Raw genomic sequence first — 20,050 nt, forward strand, 5'->3', positions numbered from 1 at the left:
CAGCAGAAAACCTGATAGCTGCTGCTTCAAGAGTGCTTAATCCCTTTTCCCCTGAAAACTTTCTTGACCCATCTTCCCTTCAGTTGCGCAGACTCCTGTCTTATCTTTGTGTCTCCTGATATGCACAAAGGTCAGATTAAAAATCTGGTGCCACAGACAACAATATATTTCCTCCTCCAGAAATATTATATTTGCATATCAGTTCCTACATATAATGTATTAAACATTTTCTTGAACATCTTTCTTTCCACAGTGTTGGAAAGACAAAGCTTGATGCACAAATCTCAGCACAGTAGCTGCACAAAAGTGGGCAGCTCAGGAATTTAGAAGCCCAAGCAGGGCTCTGTCCTGACCCCATCCACATGAAAGTAGGAGAAAGACACCTCTGGTCAGTGGAGGAGAGGGGCTACATCGTCTTGAGAGACAAATCAACTGCCCCAGCTTAACCTGTTCATGTATACCTGCACTAAGATAGTAAGAAATGTTATGTAGGGCTATTGAAAAGAAAACAGCCTTACAGAACTGCTGCTTAATAAGAACATCAAGCAGAAAAATCTCATCTCGGTCAAATAGTTAAGTAAATAGAAGGTAAAGATTGTAGGGCTGGAAGGACTCTAAGAAATTGCTCTTGTTCTAAAGCAGTATATCTTAACAAATATAGAGCTCTGTCTGATCTATGCTGAAAAAAAAAGAAAGAAAGAAAAGGATGCTGCTTGCCTTTACTGACTCAGTTTTTGGCCATTTCTCTGTTAATCAGAACCTTCCAAGTTCTCGACTTTGAATAGGACCAGCACAGACCTGCATGGAGGCTCCTTTTGAAATGCTAGCCACCCATCCGACAGCAAACTGCTTACTGAGAACTCCTCCTTAAAAATGTATTTTCCACAAATTATGCTCCTGTTTCATAATGATTTAATTTACATTGCTTTCCTGCCATATGCCTAGACGAAGGTCAGATGAGACATTGTTGAAATCCTACAGAAATCCAGACATAAACACCTATTATTTTGCCATTCACTGTTAGGCAGTTACATTGTCATAAAAGGATTTAAATTGCTTTGACATTATTTGTTCTTAACAAATGAACTCAGGCTGTCCTAGATTACCTTGATACCCTCTAGGTGCTCATGAATTGATTATTTGATAATTTATTCTGGTATTCTTTCAGATACTCAAGCTCTCTGACTTGCTTACAATGTCAAAGGCAGCTTTTGCCCCTTTTTAAGCCGGGTGCTTCCCTGCCCTCTATTAATTCTCTTTAACCTCTTCACGCATGTATATACCGAGCAAGTGATTAAGCACTTTGCTCAGCAGTGATGCTGCGATCAACCAGTATCTCATACTCCACTCTGAGGCATCCCTTGTCAATTCACTCCTGACGTAGAGGCCTTTTGTGTATTACTGAGTGCCGTGAATTGCCATGCCTTCTGAAACAGCTTTTGCTCATTTATTTCAGAACAATAGTTAAGATTTAGTTTCTTATTTCACTTCTTCAGAGCATACAGCTTACAGACTCGATTTCACTACTTCAAAGTGCTCTCTAAGTGTAGTGCAATATAGCCTGTGAAACTAGATCTTGCTAACATGAAAATTCACCAAAGCATTTTTTCAGTCGAATCCCTGACGAGGAATGGGGACGCACCACGATTTTGCAAATCTTCATCAGACTTCATGTACGGAACAGGGGAAGAAGTTTGAGGTGGATTCTAACACGGTATAGCAAAAATAAAAACAGGTGGTCCTACCATAAGTGAAACAAAATCCACTAATAGTTTATGCGAAGAAAATTTAGAGAAGTATTTTGTCCATTGATAAGTCTAAAGTGCTGCAAACGGCACTGCCTGGCTGGCACTGTGTTGGAAGAAAGCTGGGCAAGAAGGCTGAGCAGTCACTGAGCTACTGTTTAATGGCCTGCACTGTAAAATGCTGGTTGCAATGTATGCTTTATTTAGATTTTTATGTCTTAATTTTAATCTACAGTGTTTTCTAGTATCATGAACCAATTAATGATTAACTACCCTTTTAGAAACCTTTATGACACTGACACTAAAGCAGTGCCATGACACTTCCAAGAATTACAATCCTATTACAATCCTATTAAGCCTCTTGGACAAAAGGTTTGTGGGGCTTCAAAAGGTTGTGCAGGGGAGCGGAGATATTGCTCTCCTTGCCAGACCCCCTGCTCTGCCATTAAATATAGGCTCGCAGTGGACGTGGGATCTGCCCGGGATCTGCAGATACCGGCACTGTTCCTGCTGGTACCCTGTGAGCTGTGAGCCCTTGGAATGAGAACACCACTGCAGTGCACCAGAGAAAACATCCTTTTAAAGTTGCCAGATGGAAACATGAGAAAGGCTAAAGATTACATGACATAAAAGTCTCGTGATTTGGGGTGTGATGCCACATGGATCACTGCTGCCATCAAGTCAAATGCTCTTTTGAATGCCATTAGAAAACAGCTGTGAACCCTGCAGCACAGGGCTTTATTTTGCTTATATATTGGGTGGGAAGCCTGCACAGAGCTAGACGGGCTGAAGCTGTATAAGCAGGGACATTGCCTATATAAGCATCTCTGGTTGTACTGCACTGCTATTCCTTTTTCCGTGCGCTCATAAACTCTCCCAGCAGAGTATCTGAGAGCAGAGTGATGTATCGCAGCCTGATTTTATTTCCCATGTCTCAGGAAAGGTAAATTTTTTTTCTTCATAACAACTGATTTAATTGTCATTTTCAAGCTGTTTCTTTCCTCACTCCCTCTCTCTCACTGCTTTAGCTCTTTTCACTCGTGCTTTCTTTTTATCTTTTTTTTTTCTTTTCACCTTCTTGGTTTTTCTTTGCTGTTTTCAGATCTGTCTTCAGAAAAGCCGGAGAAAGGAGATTTGTATCTTCAAGCAGAGTGATCTGTAAAGCCATGACCCTGCAGCGGAGAATGCCTTGTCTTTCATTATCCCAGGGTTCAGAGGAACAGTGCTATCAACATGCAAAGAAAGAGGCTTTTCTAAGATATTCTTGGACAGTTTCACAGAAGGCCTTGAAAATAAATGTCAAGACCTAGAATTGATGTAGACAGTACTGGGGGGAAGGCTGAAGCCTTTTGGGCCTCTTCAGATGACTTCTTTGAAGGCTGAGGAAGCAGCAATCCTTGACCGTTTCATGTGAACAAACATTTTACCAACAGAAAAGATCCATTTCAAAGGCTCTCTGAATATCACTGGTGTCTGAGCTAAGAAAGTTACGCTGAGGCGAGTTGTAGCAAACACTGTAGACAGATCCAGAAGGATGAACACAGAAGTCCTCTCCCTGTCTGCGGGTTTGGAGGAGGCCATGTGTCTGTGCTGCCAGCACCTCCATCCAACAACCACGCCTGAGATCTCAGTGATGGGTAGGTGCAGGAGAAGCGGTTCTTTGTGGGTCACTCTGCTACCTTGTTTGTGTACGGGAGGTTTGACAGCAAGTAGCAGCTTGGAAGGTCTGGTCGCTCCAGAGGTGGTATCGGTCGGACTGGCTGAACAACAGCACTGCTCAGAGCAGAGCAGAGCCTGACCTCTTCAAACACACTGCTAACATCTCTGGTCAGCTGCAGCCGCTACCAGGCTTTCCTTACCAGCCAGCCCAGCCATAGCACACGTGGGCCTGACTTACAGGTGCTTTACAACATGTCTAAGGAGTCCCGTGATACCAAAATGCCTTAAATTGGAGAGTGGGGGGATGCTGCACAGCATCTTTAGTTCAGGGTGTACTTTCTTCAGTTTTATCAAAGTTGAACTTTTGCAAGAAATACCCAATGCATTTCCACACAATATGAAGAACGACACACTCTAGGGGCATAAAAATACTCTTGATTAACCAAAAAGCATGATTCAGATGTTGTAACTCAGTATTTTTAAGGACAGCATGCCTGTAGCTGAAAGTAATGGATGGAATCATCCATCACCATACACGGCTTTCACCATCCATGCAGGCACACTGTCAGAGCACTATAATGCCTTGCTGCAAGCCAAACGCAGCTTCCAAGTCTGCATATGCAAGTAATTAGGAAACTTCATGTGTGCAGTGCTTTTTTCCCTCTGTTTTCTACAGTACCTAAAACATTATAAATTAAAGTTAGAAAAATTTTACTTGATCCCACTTAAATCTGTCCCTTTACAGCCAGTACAGAGTGGCTTCTTGCAGCGAAGCCTCCAAGCACTTCTCCAGTAGCACGTTCGTTGTGTCCTTCAAGTTTTGCTTACACGTGGTGTAATGGAGAATAACCCCATCCACTCTGGGCAATTTAAAATTTACTTATTTCTCCATTGGTGCACATGGGGTTTCTTATCAGCTTTCTCAAAACACTTAACATGTGTTTATCCATATCTGTATTTGACTATACATCCGTTTGTCTACGCCTACATCTGTCTACATGAACGGACTTCATATGCTGAGAGAATGTTTCTGTGCTCACTTGGACAGAATCGGATTTAAATCTGCTACTGACCTTACACTGCTTATGACTCTGGGGAAATGGTCTCTCCCTGGAAAAGGTCTTACTGAGTTGAAAACTGTTTTTTTTTGAGGATGTCAGAGAATCCCTCCTTCCTGACCTGAATCTGCCCTAAAAATTCCATGAGGTTGTTTGTTTGTGAAGACCACCTTCTGCCACGCTGCCCAAAGCCACTACACTGCCTGCTGGGCCTCTATCTCTGCCCATTGCTTGCCTCTTCTCTTAGAGTTAGACCATGAGCACTTTGGGTCAGAAACCCTTTTTCAGTACCACGGTATTCTGTGCTCCTAGTCCCTGGTTAGGACTCTGAGGTGCTACTAGGAAACAAGTCATGGTGCTGCTCAAGTGCTCTGAAACCTCATTTGGCAATTTGTAACTCCAAGTTTTGCATCCCAACAGACACCAAAGAAAGAGGAGTAGGGACACTGGACTCTGGACTTACTGATTTCATTATAAAATGCTATTATGACTAGTTATTCCTTTAAACTAGTTATTCCATTAAACACAGAGATGTGTTTAATGTAGGAGAGAGGAGAAGACAGGTCCCATACCCTAAGGCTCTAACAACCTAGATCTGAGCAGAGAGATCTGAAAGCCTGAGTACATCTAGTTTGTTAAGTGTCAAACAAGGAGCAGGAAACAAGGGTAACTGCAGCATCTGTGGGAGGCGAGTACCTAAGGCAGATAAAAGGCAGGAGAATAAAAAGATTTAAGAGATAAAAATTGGGCGAAGGAAAACACAGGATGCACACGAAGCAGCAGTCCCTCCCTCTGCAGTCTGGCAGGCTGCAGAACAGTCTCAGACGTGACGGGGCCTAATTAGAAATGTCCTTAATTTCAGGTAATCCTGGGCCTCAGAAATGGAAATTGCTCGAGAGTGCTGTTTGAGCACATTTATTTACTGTTTGAAGGGCACGATCCAAGACTAGCCCTGCAAGGAATGCAACAGATAGATTTCAAGCATGCTCCGACTTCCTAAAGTCTCTCTGATCGGAAAAAAAATGGGATGAAATGTGCAAGCACAACCAGAAAACCTTGTACGCAACCACCAGCGGGGCTCGCTGTAAGCAACACCTCCATGAGTGGGTGACGGAGCAGCTTCCCGGCAGCAAGGTGGCTTTAGCCCTGCAAACGCAGAGACGCGGAGAGCAGCTCCTGCTGGAGCTCGTCCCATGGGACTGGGCGCTTCGGCCGCCCCATGCGCGGCACAGCCGAACAGTCTGGCTGCTCGCGGCCAGCAGGCTGTGTTCTTGGTCTGAGCTGGACCAGCCGCTGTTCCCCGCTCCTTTGACGTGTGCGTGTGTGTTACATGACTATAGAAGGAGCAATCAGTCAGCTCCCAGGAATCTTAGCAACAGCCGCGTCCCCAGAAAAGGCTTGCAGCAGCTGGAGCGCTGATGACTCAGCAGCATGGGCTCTCTGGCCTCTCGCTGATCCCTGGCAAGGACGGCAGCCCCGAGCCCTGGCTCCCTTGTTTGGGTCAGTGCTTTCTCGCTGGCACCAGCAGATGAATTCCTGGATCCTGCTGGCCTTGGCGTTAGAAAGCAACCAAAAATGAGCCGAGAGCTGCAGCCAAAAAAAAAAAAAAAAAAGTTTTTGTTCTCTTTTTTTCCTCTAACGACAAATTTAAAAAAAAAAGTACAAACCCCACAGAATCCTGCTAGTAAGTTATAACGGAGGAGGCAAATGGCAGAGCTTAGCTGTGTAGGGGAAGATGGCCACAAGCCAGGAGACCCGCAACCCTGCCGCCCCTCACAGAACAACACGGAGGGGTGGGCTTGGGGCTGGGCTACAGACTGCCCCGAGCATCACTAGAAGGCTTGTTTTTTTATGTAACGAGAGTTTGGGAATGCGAGGTTGAGTAACTCCGCTGACATTTCACCTAGTTTCAGCCACTAGTGCGACGAATCCATTTGGCCTCGAGTTGTTTTTGCCTCCGAGGAAAATAGGTTTGCACGGCGCAGCCTCCCCACCCTCCTGCCGTAACTCCCCGGGGCAGACATGGAGGGAGATGGGGATTAAAGAGTCGTGGGTCGGGAACACAGCGTGTCTGTGAGCGGCGGGAGGAACATGGCGAGGGGACGGCGAGGGGACATTGAGGGGACAGCGAGGGGACTGTGAGGGGACGGCGAGGGGCTGGCGAGGGGCTGTGGGCCGTGGTGCCGGCGGGCATGAGGCCCCTGCCCGAGTTCTGGGGGGAGAGGGCGGGCAAGGAGGGGCGGCGGGAGCAGGGGCTGCATGTCTGGGTTTTTTTGGCAAAGGGCTGCCGGGAAGCTTGCTGGTCCGCTGCCAGGCTCCGGCGAGCTCTGCTGGTCCCTCCCTTTCACGAGCACTAAAAATTCGCCCTGAAACAAAAACATGCATGTGTGTGTAACAATCTGCCTTCTCAGCAGCACCGCCACCACCCCGGCATCGCTGGCCTCATTACTCGGAGCAGGAAATGAGTAAAACATAAATGGCTTGGAAGGAGCCAGGAGGGGCCGCTTCTCTCCCCCGCTCCCTGGCAATGGCCGCCTATCGTTACAGTTTAATCTTGGAAATGCCAGACAGCTGTTGGGGTTGCTAGGAGACTGGCACACATTATGCAGATGTCGGGGACCTCAAATGTCTGCCGGAAATTACAGCTCATGTTGTGCGAGAGGAGACGTGCGTTTCCCTGTCTGGGGAGCCCAGCGGGAGCCCTGGGCCCCCCCCGCGCTCCCCACCCCTGAGCTGGGGCTGGCAGCCCGAGGCTTGACAAAACCCAGCGAGGACACCGGCTCCAGAGGGGGAACACAGATCACAGGCGCAGGAAAATACCACAGGAGGGGAAAGACGGCCAGCGGGAGGGGGGCCACGAGCGGGCCTGGACGCAGCACGGCTCCCCGCGCAGGCCCCCACAACTGTCCGGGCAAGGCCCTCTCCTTGCAGCAAATTGCCCCGAGTGTTTTTAAAATAAATGCCACGCGGCACATTTATTGCACCAGGTGGGGGGCGAGGGAGGGTCCCGCCAAGCACCCGTGGAGGCTTGGAGCTGTCGCAGCAGCCTGCTCGTGGTGGTGGTGCAAATTCGGTGTGGTCAGGGCCTCCTGCCGCCTAAAAATCCACGCTCTTCTGAGCAGGGAGCCTCAGCAAAATGCTGGGAACGTGGGAAAGTGATCCAGGTGCCCAGCAAAACAGGTTACAGGAGGGTATTTTAAGTGTAGGAGAGCGTACGAGCGTTCAGATGCCCTGGGGAATGTCTGCCTGAATATCCGAGCAGCACCTAAACCGCCTCGCGCAGCAAGGAGCGCCGTGCCACATGGTGCGATTCCAGCATTACTCACCCCCAGGACTCAGCCGCTTCCCCACCCTGTTACATATGACCAGGAAATTATAGCCTGTGCGGCTCTGAGCCTGGCTGAACGACTGCCATATCATATGATACACAACAGTGGTGTGACTGATGAAACAACAGAGCAATGTGTTTTTACTGAAACTCTGATGCTTCACAGAATAGACGGGCTTGGCTGGGTCAGACTGTCATTTGGTGTCTTAAATGCATGCTCCCTCTTGCACTTCTTGCCATTAATTAAAAATTCTGGATAAAAGTGAAATCTTAATCTTCCTTTATGCTCGTTTCTCACTGCCCTCCTTTTTCTTACAGCAGACTCCATGGCCAGCCTGTGTGTGGCTCAGACACTACAGTTCCTCAGTCTTTCTTACTCCATCCATCCCACCTGTGGACAGGTTTTAATTTTTCTTCACACTCAGCAGTCACAAGATCTTTCTCCTACAGCCACCCTATCCATGGCCTCTGCATCTCTCATCTCTAGTACTGTAACATTCACTTCCCAGGTCTGCTGCACACCACTCCTCCCTGCCAGGACACACAGCGCATGCAGCCGCAAAGGTCATCTCTGCAGCATACCATATCGTCTCATTCCTCTCTTGAATTTATCCACTACTTCCTTCTTAACTTTGAGCTTAAGAAACTCGTTATTTCAAAGGTCACCTGTGCAAGACTGCTCATCCATCTTTTCCAGTATGTTTCTGCCTGTCTCCTCCGCTAACAAGATAACTCCTTGCCTGCCCTGTCAGTCTCCTCACACTCTTTCATGCCACCTCCCCACTACATACCTCCTTTTGCTCCTCTTTTTGCAGCAACATCTCTACCAGGGTCAGCTCTCTGCAACTAAGGTAGTCCGATTTCCTACAGGTTTGTGCTTCACTGAATCTAAGCACCCCTGAAAGCCTTTTCTTCCTGCTGGGTATTTTTAAGAGATGCAGCCCATGCAAATTCTCTGAAGTCTGAGAATATATGAGCTTCTCCTACTGCAACCTTCTCCTGAGCTGAAGAAAAGGGTTTTCTTTTCATTTGGCTTCATATTTTAACAAAATTATTTCTGAGACAGCTTGAATTTGCTTGAAGTTGAAAATTACACATGCATCAGACAGACATATGTTATCATACACACATGCTCCCCCATACACAAAGATCTTGTAATCACATAAGCCTTCTTTCTTCCCAAAACCAGACATAAATTGTAGCTGCAAAGCCCTGTGCTTCTCATTACACCCCTTGTGCTCTGTGTTAATTGTGTTTCTTCCACTGTTCCTCCATGTTTGCCTTTTTAGACCTTCTACTCCTAAGGGCAGGGACTGGTCTCTCCTCTGTGCCTGGAAAGTGTTAAGTGCCTTACGGGCATTACAACAATTTAATTAGTTAATAAGTACTAACAATTTGCATTAGTATCATGCTTCCTGCCATGTCACATCAGACTACTGCTCCAGCCAGTCAAACATTTCCCCCTTTCTCTTGGTTCCCTGACTTAATTGTCACTGCAGGGAGGCCAAGGCCTGGTGTCTGGTAGTGGTCAGCCCCACCGTCCCAGTCTCATTTTGCACAATCTGTCTAAGATTTTCTCCTTCTAAATTCATCCTCTACAGTATCTGAGCTCTTACTGTACTGGCTAATGCAGCCCAGTAACACATGCGATGAAGTGAGACTCATCAAGGGATGAGGGCTCTGCAATACTCCCAGCATCGCACTATTCTGGGACAGGCAAAATAGAAGGATGAAGCAAGAACCCGCACTGACCCCAGTCCTCACGGGCCTCACAGCACATCACACAGGAAACTTTCCTGCAGTGGTTACAATTCCTAGTACCTTTATCTTTCTTACAGAATCTGTTTCTTCTTCAAAATATAATAGTTTCTTCAATAATACTGTGCAGTAGCAAATTCCACAATTTATCCTGCAGCTTGCTGCTTCAAGGAGAGAGAATCTGTAGTGGATAACATCAAGTGATCTTTCACATCCTGTATCAATCATATTGAATTGCAAGGAAAACTAGGAGCCTCCTGGAAGGGTTTGACGGCTTTGCTGTGGAAAGAATCAGGAATGTGAGACTTGGGTGAAGAATTTCAATTAAAAGGAAGCCAGGAAGACCTTTGAGACAAGGTGGACACCTGCATTATATTTTAAGAGATATCTTTTATTTATGTATCTTATACCCCATATCCCTGCACAAACCCTTTATGTCTTATATTTCAGCAGAGAATCCTACACTGAGAAGCTGCAGATGGATGATTTGGTACAACAAATGAACCATTCAGGAGGGAAGAGATGGGCTTCTCCTTAAACGTTGTTCATATATCTACTGCCTGGTCTTGGAAGCCCGCCTGTCATCCTGCTGAGGAACAGGAAGGCAATTTCAGACAATGGAAGCAGCACGAGGAAAGAGATGGGACATGAATGCATCGGCATGTGGGAGGGTTGCTGGGAAAATGGAAAGCTCGCCATAGCTGGGCGAAGCCAGGAACCGCTCAGGATATGCAGCTGGAGGCCGTGGTGAACATACTGCAAAGGCCTTCTACCGGGGGGTGGCACCGGGCCTGCCCCGCTGCTCCTGTCACAGCAGCTGGCCCCCCTTGGGCACCGCGACCCCAATAGAAGTTACGAGGGACTGAAGACCCCAGAGAAAGTCCAGTCCCCCGTACGTGCTGCCTCAGGGGCTGTGTGAAATTAACAGCTGGGAAATGATGTCAGGGCTGCCATCGGTTCTATATCACCGCTCTAGGGCAATATATAAGAAGAACGTGGGTCTTGCTACAGGCACGCTTAGGCCATAGGCAGGAGACCTGTCTTTTGGGACGACGGGTCCTGCTGGAGCACGGCCCGGTCAGTGCCCGAGCTATCTGTTGTTTACAGGCACCGGCTCTTCGCAAACAAATCAACTAAGTGAGCCGAGTGGGTGATAAAGCAGAGCGGAGAACTGCATTGTCCTCCTCAGAGTCATAAAAACTCATCTCTTTTACAACTGCTGAGTGCTTTGCCAATATCATGCCAAGGTGAGAGCGGCGGGGGGAAGGGAAAGATATTGAAAAGGAAAATAAATGGGCCAGGTAAACAGCGCTGCCGCCGCTGCTGCAGCCGGGTTGTCATGGCGACCGGGGTGAAGAAGAGGAGGAGGAGGAGGAGGGATGCGGGCTGATCGATAGGCCTGCGCTGGCTCATCTGGCTTCCATCCACGTGCAGCTACAGAGGGGGAGAAAATCAAAGAGCCACACACGGGGCAGACAGGGCCGCGGATTCGATACCCGGCAGCAGCCCGATCGATAGCTTGTTGGAAGGCGGGTAATTGACTCCCGTTCTGCCGGCAGAAAGCGACGCGGAGACAGAGGTGTGTTCGTTAGCTACTGACTCGCAGCTCTACTTTATTGGCCGGTTTGTTCATTTAGTTGATTTGTTTGTTTGCTCGAGATCCCCTCTTCAGTCGGATTTCTCACTGTACCTGTCAAAGGCAAGCACAGCTGGACCGGAGCCAGCACCGCCCTCCAGTTTCTCAGTCACTTTCCCTCTCCCGTCCTTCCTTTGGTCCTGTTGGTTTTCTAATTGCACGCTGACAGAGATTTTGACGGGGGAAGCTGGAAACAAGGACAATCTTTTCTTTCAGGATTTCTAGAGCTCCCTTTTCTGCCTGGGTCTGGGAGCACGTAAGTACAGCTCCTCCAGGGATGGTCTACCTGAGCTCTAGAAGCACAGTAGCCCCCAAAGAAATTAAATCGTTCTATTTCTGCACTTCGCAGACCAGGTGAAGCACAGGCAGAGATATGCTACTGTCAGTCTTATAAGTCTGCCATTGTCCAGAGGAGTTAGCTGCTGAGGGTGACCAGGTGATGCTATCAAAGACGAAAAAAAAAAGCAAACAACATCGGAGAGAGGTGTATCGGAGGAAGGGGAGGGAAATCAGGGCATGTTGCGAGGAAAAAATAACAAAAATTAAAATAATTTTTAAGAAACACATAAAAAAAAAACAAAAAAACAGGAGGATGCAGAAAAAGAGATCTCCGAGAGAAAAGCATGTACTCGTGAAGCACTGAGATAACGTAGGCTGATTCTCCCCTTCTATCTAGAGCTGGGCATGGAGCCCTGGCACAAAGCACCCGCCTGACCTTCAGGCAGGCAGTGCTGCATTTATAAACAAGCCCGTACAATAAACCAAGCTCACCCTCATGCTGATTAAGCTTCTGCAGGCATTTCCCAGCAAAACATAGTGGAATTTGGGTGGTAAAAACAGGACTTGTGTTTTCTATCTTCTATCAAAACAAGCAGCCCAAGACTCCCTGTCACCTCCCCGGGGCACTAGGAACCTAATTGACTTAAGCAGGAACAAAGCGCAGCCCCTCTGTGTGGTGCGACGCCCGTCGGCACAGAGCGCTCCATCTCCACTCCGAGATGCTCTGGGTGGCAGGGACCATCTGTTTGTTCTATGCTCGTCTATTGTCCAGCTTGCTGGAGTCCCCGTCTACAATGAGCATTCAGGCACTATGGTAATAATAAGAGTAGTAGCAGACATTGCTGGATAATTGGTACTGCTTTGTGGAGCAATGAGCCCCTTAGGGTACTGCTAAGAAGAGGCACACCAGAAGTATCACTTCCTTCAGTTCTCTAGATTTTTCTTGGAGCTATCCCATCCAAATGCTCTGCAAATGCAATTTTATTTAGCTTCTGAATTAAAAATGAAAACTCATTTGCTTGGAATTCGGCATCTCTTAAGCTAGCTGGCAGCAGTCCAGCTCTCAGGGCTTGTGCTTTTCGGGTCTGATCCAAATCCCAGAGAAGTCACTGAAAATCTCTCCACCAATTTTAGTGAGTCAAACTACTGCATGAGGAGTAAACTGCCATCTCTCGATGCTTTTCTTTTTATTATTATTTCCTTTTCATGCTTTGAAGCACTAGCAGGTGTACCTCACAGAAGCTGGATGTAAATCACAGTGGGAAGAGAGGGGCTGCGTGCGCACAACTGCTCCCCATTGCATAACCTGCAAGATGCAGGCTACGTCAGGCGATGCTAACAGGGTAGGGACTGCAGCTCTTTTCATTCCCCAGTATGTCTGCCACTGGAAATATTTACAAACCACCCAAAGATGCCTCTGTGCCCTGTAGAATATTTTCCTTCAGTTCCTTTGTGAGTGGGAAGATAAGAGCTTCCTAACCTCTGGGCATAATTTATGGCAGAAATAAATAGCAAGATGATAGAACAGCTCTAAAGTACATTATTGAAAACGTTCACCTCCAGAGAGAGCAGGCAGGTGGGTGAGCCAGAATCAAGTCAGACTAAAAGCCTTAGAGGAATAGTAGTATCTTCTAGTCATAAAGGAACAAAAAGTGTTTGCTGCACCTGCAGACTGTTTCCTCTCAAGAAGGAAGCCGGAAGGTTGCACAAAATATTAAACAAGCAATGAAACAGCCTGTCGTCAAATTTGTGCTCAGGCAAAATAAATAAAAGGACATATATTATTCTACGTTGCTATCACGCTAAATGCCTGGGCTACCTGCCAACAAGAACAACTATTTGCTGAACCCCTCTGCACAACACGGATGAGCAAAGAAAGGGGGAAGACACGGGAAGAGCAGGATGGGTCTTTTACGCGTCGGTACGATCCCAGAGAGTCAGCGCGGCGAGTCTGGCTGGCTAGAGAGCAAATTCAAGGGCCTGACCACTGAAACACAGTCTACGTTCTGGCAAGAATGAGGTAATCCAAACATGCTGGAAGCATATATTCGTAAGGGGAATGATGCAATGCACAAACAGCCCATGTCTTTCTTGAAAGGGACCTTGAAGGTCTCTCGGGCTAGGTGGGAGCTGTAGGAGGGCATCTCACCTGCGTCTGCGCTGGTGCACTTTCACAGCTGTATACACAGGCCTCAGAAACAGGGTCCCTTTAAATTTCTGGTCGCCTACCAAAATGCCACTTTCTAGGAATTTGCCCAGAAGCATTCCTGGCAGGGAACTGACGCCTTCGGAAAGCAAGAGCAGTAGGGTTAACTCAATCTCTATCAATAGTAAAGCACAAGATTTTGATAACACAAGGGCTCCTGAATCCTAAAAAGCAAGAAAAACAACTGCAGTCCTACACTAGGAATGGCATCGATGCTTCAGTTCTGCGCTGCATACCGTAATGCTTACCTAAGGCCTCAAAACAGGGGTCATGAAGCAAATCTGGGAGTGTTTAACTGAGTTGTCTGACGGGCAATCTGTGGGCTGGGACCACACTGACAATTTCCTTTGAACACCATCTTTGCAACACAGGAGCTGAGGAAAGGTGATTCAGGAAGCCCTTGAAGGCCATTTGTTAGTGCATTTCTCTAGCCACAGGCTCTGCAATTGCTTTCGTGTCCAGTGAGGAGGTGGGAGGACAGACTGGAAGCTTGCTTCTGCCTGTGCCTGCTGGTCATCTCAGCATCCACAGGGCACGCCACCACTGTACCAACAGTAGGTCCTTTAGTACTGGAAAAACTGGATACCTTAATAACCTGAGAAACTTTTCTAGGGAAAACACAGAGAACAAAGAGCGCAGAGGAAGATCTGCTTCTGCAAGAGCAGCCAGTGGGCAGGCGAGACTGAGATTCTGGGCTTTGCAAAGACCTGCTAGAATTCATACAAATCAGGACAACGCTTGGGAGGGTCACTGCCACTCCCAAAATCAAAATCAAATCTAGGAATTGTGACAGTGGCTTAATTCAGCCCCAGGGGTGACCTGTGAGTACTCAGCACGCCCAGCAGAAGGTCTGTTCCAGTGCCAGAACACGCAGCCGCCTCATCCTGGGAGTCCTCCTTTACAACAAAACGCGCACACAGCCTCCAGTCACCGACTTGACCTTAGAGCACCTTCAACCTGAGAACCCAGGCCAATGCCTATCGGCAATATAATTTAAATCCTAAACTCTGGTGCTGCAATGATGCATTGTTTTATGATTAATGAATGCCATTAAACCAGAAAGCCTCTTCATCCAGCAGTGAAAACTCAGGAGAAATACCAGAGTCAGCCACAGTCAAGGGGGCTCAACCAAGAAGAGAAATAAATGCTTGTGGTTTAAGAAATCTGACTTTCAGTCTCCTTTCTAGATTGCTCCATCCTAAATTGTTAATCCACATTGATCTGCTTTCAGAAAGTTCGCAGGGCTGCCTCGTTCCCGTGCAGCTCCCCAAGCAGGAGGAGCCGAGCAGGGACAGGGCACCACTGGAGTCTCTGGTCCCCAACACCGGTGCTAACCTGCCTCCTGTTCCTGGCAGGAAAGCAAAGCCTGGACATTTTGCTGACACTGCCTCAGGTTCATTTAGATACAACTGACCAAACAGACAGGTTAATATAAGGAAAGGGAAGGTAGCATGCAACCAGCGGTAAATCCAGCTTAGCCACGTATTAGTGTACTTGCTCCACTGTCGATGTAATCCCACACATGCAAGGCTTTGTGCTGAGCTAAGCAAAGTTAGCTGCTTGTAATCAAAGTGCACTTCAGTTAGCTCACCTGCAGTGAATGCTGGTGATTATTTGGGGCTTTACAGCGCAGATAACCTCATCAGTGGTCACAGATGGTTGAGTCCAGACTATACTTGAATATAGACAGGAACTGCTATATAGGCTTTGGGGGAATAGCAGAGCAGAAAGTGAAAAATGTGCTGATTAAACAATTAGGTTTCCAGTCACTTGTGAATTTGGACCTTTTTTTTTCCAGGTTAGTGACAAGGATGATTTCTCATGCTGTGTGAGAGGCCAACTGCTCACACTATCAACATGGCAGGCAGAAGAGCCTGGGGAGAAGACAAAGAAAAGCAGCTCAAAGCACGAGGAGGCTGGGGAAAAGCAGGAGCCAGGCAGCAGAAGCCTGTGGGGAGGGTACACCCCTAAGCAGTGAGGACTGCAGCTGCCTCAATGCCCGTGGTGCCACAGGGATGGCTTTAAAGCAGCTCCAGTTCCCATAGCAGCAGCACCTGGCAGAGCCGAGGGTCGGGATGCAGCTCCCATGGAGGAGAGGAGCCAAGCTGGCTGCCTGCCCCAGCCCTGCCAGCGGCAGCACAAAGCCCCTGTCCCAGGGCAGCTGTGCAGCCCCCAGCCTGGGCTCCCTCCTTAAGCAGGAAGGCAGAGATCCCTTCACCTCAGCCCCCCCTATGAAAGACAGATCAGCTGAGAAGCAGCTCCTGCTTTGCAGCAGCGCCCCAGTCAATTTTTGGATTCCCAAGAGAAGAAGAGAGGCTGAGCTAAACCTCAGTGTCTGGCAGGACAGGTGAAAGGGCCAGCGAACATCCTCAGCAGAAGGGTGCAGAGGGATCCTCACTCTCTGATATATTACCAAACAAGTGCTTTTCCTTCCCCTCGCACCTGCTTTCTGGCTCGTCTTTTTACCTACTACAGCTTCTCTGCTGCTGATTTTTGTTCTCACCCTCCTTTCTGTGCTCTAGCAAAATCTTCTGCTTTGTAGGCATGACGCCAGTTCAGGCTGATGTTTACCAGCTCTAGTAGGGTTCACTTTCTCACTTGCACAATTCACACCTTCTCCCAGAGAGAAAGAAGTGAGAGGCTGCCATTAGCAGGATTGAATGTCAGACACCTGAGAAAGCTGACACTGAAGAAGTGATGGAGGCAGTTCCTAGCAAACAGGTGGCTACATCATAAAACCTCTTACACTTGATGCTAACCAGCCCCAGCCTGGCAGCCTTGGTGGAAAGGCCAGGGGCCAAATGGGTCACAGAGAGTGAAGTCTCTGATGTCCCGAGGGGTTCTTCTACGGCTGGGCTGAAGCATGCTGCAGTGGCTGAGTGCACGCTCTCACCTGTGCCTGCTTCTACTCCTTCTCTATCATCCTCTTATCGGGGCTGAGAATCTCACATCTTTCAGCAGAATTCATTTGACTTTGAATGCAAGGAAAAAAAAAATACAGGGAAATTGTTAGGCTCCGAGAAATAAACATTTTCAGGAACAATTTCATCTTACTGACTGTGGAAATGTGTGACAGATCTGAGCTCAGGCAAATCAAGCGGACCACTATCCATATTTCATTCCGATATTGTGAGAGAAAGCAGCAGCAGCCAGAGAAATGGAAAGATCGACAGTTAATTGGAAATGTTACATCTGCTGTTTATGCAAAAGGCATAAATATTTATATCCTGAAGGCTGACTTTTGGGTTCGCTCCTCAGCAGGAAGAGATTTACATTTTGAATAAAGACTTTTTCTTTCCCCTTCTCAGTAAACGTGAGCAGTTTATTACTCCTTTAAACAGGAATCTTTAGCCGAGTTCTCCAGTCCCGTTAGTTACATGCAGATTCTCTGGGCTTCGACAGAAATTACAGGTGTGTGCAGCCTGCAGCATCAGCCTCCCTGCTTTTAGACAGAAAGAGAGGTGTGAGGCTGAGACAAAAGGGCAGGAAAGGAGATCGCAAAATGAGAAGGCAGAAGATACGGTGACAATTCAAAGGCACCTGAGATGCTGAACTGTTTTTCTAAATCTGCTTTTAGTAAGAAAATAATGAAGGTCTGTACCTTGAAAGCATAGAAAAATTGGACAACGTTAGCTGTTGATACAGAGGAAAGAAATACTAGGACAATTTAATACATTGATATATTGGAGTAAGCAGCCCTCACAACAGTGTGATGAGTGAACGAGCTAACAAAGTCATTTACGCATGCAGTGATCCTCGAAAAGTCAGGGAAATGTGCTGAAATACGGCAATATTACAAACAATGACAAAAAGTATGTTGTTCTACAAAGCATCGTGTACCTTATCTGGCCTTCAGACCTGCTGCTTCTCTGTGACTCTCCTTGCCCTGTACTTGGTGAGCCAGGCTTTGTACCCCTCCCCGTACCATCCCATGCTGCTGTGCCCTCGTCTCCCATGGTCTGCCACCCTGCTCCCATTTCTCCTCTCATTTCTGCCTGCTTCCATCCTTGGCCTCTGCTTCAAGCTTTGCCTGCTTTCCTGCCTGCCTTCTCACTGCTTTTCATTTCACCACACACGCTAGGCTCCAGCATCCACCCTCTTCCCTACCATTTCCCAATCTGAGGCTTCCGCTATTACTCCAACTATTCCCATCAGCTTCTGCCTCCATCTGCTCTCTTCTCTTCCCCCACTCCCAACCTCAAACTTCATGTTTGACTTCGTGCATTCTCAAGAGACCCCCAAATCTTTCCATCTCTGCAGATGCTGAAGCTATTTGCCTCCCTCCCTTCTACAGCATCGCTTCTTTCTCCATTTTAATCGTCCTCTCTGTTTATCTGTAGAGTTAAAGCTAAGAAAAGAGTTACAGAAAACACTAACAAAACACCCAGATGAGATTCAGGATGCTGTGGGTTCCTCTCCTTGGCACATACCAAACAGACTGGCCCCTGCCTGCAGACCAGAGCGCCGGCAGCAATGCTGCCAGGCAGCCAGCAGTTGCTTGAGCTCCAGCCCTGGACATCTCAAACAGTGCCTCTTGTCCCCTGCTTAATAATAAAAACTGCACCTCTTGCAGGGACTGAGGAGTCTCCAAAGCTATAATCTCATTATCTGAAAGCACTTGTATTGGGAACGGGTGTGTGGAGCCTGCTGCGGACGAGAGGGCTACCTGACTCGAGTACTGATTTGTGCCTTCCTGGCACAGAGTTATCAGTGCAGAGCATTCCCGCAGGGCCAGCAGACCAAGCCAAAGGTATCATGGAGTTTACTTTCGCCCCTTTTCTAGCCATCACTGGATTACTTCCAACTCCTTCTCCTTTGTCTCCCAAAAAAATGTAAGGAAGGAAAGCACCAGGACCGTGAGAGGCTGTTTGTATTCTCCCCCTGCTTTGCCCCTTGTTTCTGAAGCCCTAGAATTTCAAAGCAAGATTTGATTTCAGTTTAAGGGAATTTTTGTGTGTGTGTGTTAAAATGGTTTGTCCTCTGGGAGTATTTTTCCTGGCTCCCATCGTTTCTGTTGCCAAGGCAACTACAGCTGGCTCAGATGTGCTGCTGCCATGGCAACTGTCTGGTCCTCCTGTCAAAGGATGCAGCGAGACAGGAATGATATTTGCATCCCCAATGCTGCACAGAACAAATCTCTTTCACCACTCCTGGGGAAGACATAAGACAACTGTATATAATCAGCACAAAATCCAATCTAAATCCTCTCGGAGAGGGTTTTAGACAGCTGGTGATGTGAGAGAGCTGCAAAGAAATTGGGCTTGGGGGTGGACTGGCACTTGACTGGCATTTTCAGAGGCTGTTCTGGGCAAAGCAGTACGCTTGGAAATACCCCTTAGAAATCACCCGTGTGGGAAGAACACGAGATTTGCCAGGAACAGCTAATTCATGTAAAAACTAACACATTTTCTGTAAGATCTTTGGGGAAATTGTTATCTGTTAAGAAATGCACGGTAAGATACACCTTGGTATTTCATCCCGGAGAATAGATCAGAGCTTGCGTTATGCGTGGTTGTGTGCTGGGATATGGCCAGCACAAGTTGCCTGCGTCCCTCTTAGACAAATACTGCTGCAGACTCACAGAAGGATCAATATTCCTTGTAACTGATCTTCCACACTGTCTGTCTCCCACCACCCTGTCCACACACGTACCCACCCAGCTGAGGAGGACGAGGAGGAGAAGGAAGAGGAAGAGGAGGAGGAGGAGGTGCAGTGCCAGGCCCTGGCACAACAAAGCAGCTCAGCCACAAGCCTCAAGAAGCCCTGACTCAGCCCGCGTGTCACACAGCGTGGTACCAGAGGGGTATTCCTTTGCAGTGGCACCGGGCAGTCGTGTGATTTGTTTTGTGGGATGTCTAACGCCTTTATTCTTGAATTTAACTTCCTTGTGTCATCTACATGTGCCAGGCTGCGCTTTGTTCTTTGTCTTCTTGTTTGTTTCTCTTTCTTTGGTCTTGTTGCTACTGCTGGGACGGGTGGGAAAGGAAGACACAGAGAGGTTTCTGTGTGAGGCTAGCCCCATCCTCTGCAGTTGTCTTCAGCAGCTTCCCCAAGGACTGTGGCGTTCACAACAGATACCAAAAGACAACAACTGTGCAGCGGAGTACTGTGGAGAAATGAGAGTATTTCCTTGGGGAAACAAGGAGTCGTCCCCTGTATTTCACATCACCAGCAGCCAGCCCTGCCCTGTCCTGTTTTTTATCATTGTGCTGGGCTGGATGTGATCTGCTAGAGGGGTGCAGCAGAGCCTGGCTGTTTTGCCCTGCAGATGTGCGCCATCCCTGCTGCCTTCCTTTAAAACAGTCGCTACCTGAACCACTGAATTCCTGAACCACTGCATGGCTCTGAGGTGAGGCACCTTTGGTATCTTTCCCATCAGCA

At 47.7% G+C, this 20,050-nt stretch overlaps 1 long non-coding RNA gene across 1 annotated transcript; it reads left to right on the forward strand.

Moving 5' to 3' along the window:
- The first annotated feature begins 282 nt into the window (after positions 1-282).
- LOC308196533 lies at positions 283-20,006 on the forward strand. The gene is made up of 3 exons (XR_013952267.1): positions 283-9,905; positions 9,999-18,419; positions 19,330-20,006. It is a non-coding gene; the product is annotated as an uncharacterized lncRNA (long non-coding RNA).
- The last annotated feature ends 44 nt before the right edge of the window (positions 20,007-20,050 follow it).

The sequence above is a fragment of the Anser brachyrhynchus genome (assembly GCF_964034855.1).
Source record: "Anser brachyrhynchus genome assembly, chromosome: 5".
Lineage (NCBI taxonomy): Eukaryota > Metazoa > Chordata > Aves > Anseriformes > Anatidae > Anser > Anser brachyrhynchus.